Source organism: Galeopterus variegatus, unplaced genomic scaffold (genome assembly GCF_000696425.1).
Source record: "Galeopterus variegatus unplaced genomic scaffold, G_variegatus-3.0.2 Scaffold15519, whole genome shotgun sequence".
Taxonomy (NCBI): domain Eukaryota; kingdom Metazoa; phylum Chordata; class Mammalia; order Dermoptera; family Cynocephalidae; genus Galeopterus; species Galeopterus variegatus.
Window position 1 is genome coordinate 13,451 of NW_007741630.1, and position 213 is coordinate 13,663.

Consider the following 213-nt stretch of genomic DNA (forward strand, 5'->3'; position numbering starts at 1 on the left):
TGTTTTGTCTGCATCTGTGCTCCTCAAACTGAGACCTATGGAGCTCCACTTTCTCAAGATACGAATAACTGTTGCTCAAAAAAGGAGTGTCTTCGGGCCGGCCCGGTGGCGCACTGCTACAGTGCACCTCTTGGGAGTGCGGTGGCGTTCCCACCGAGGGTTCGGATCCCACATACAGACCGGTTCCCGCTCACTGGCTGAGCGAGGTGCGGG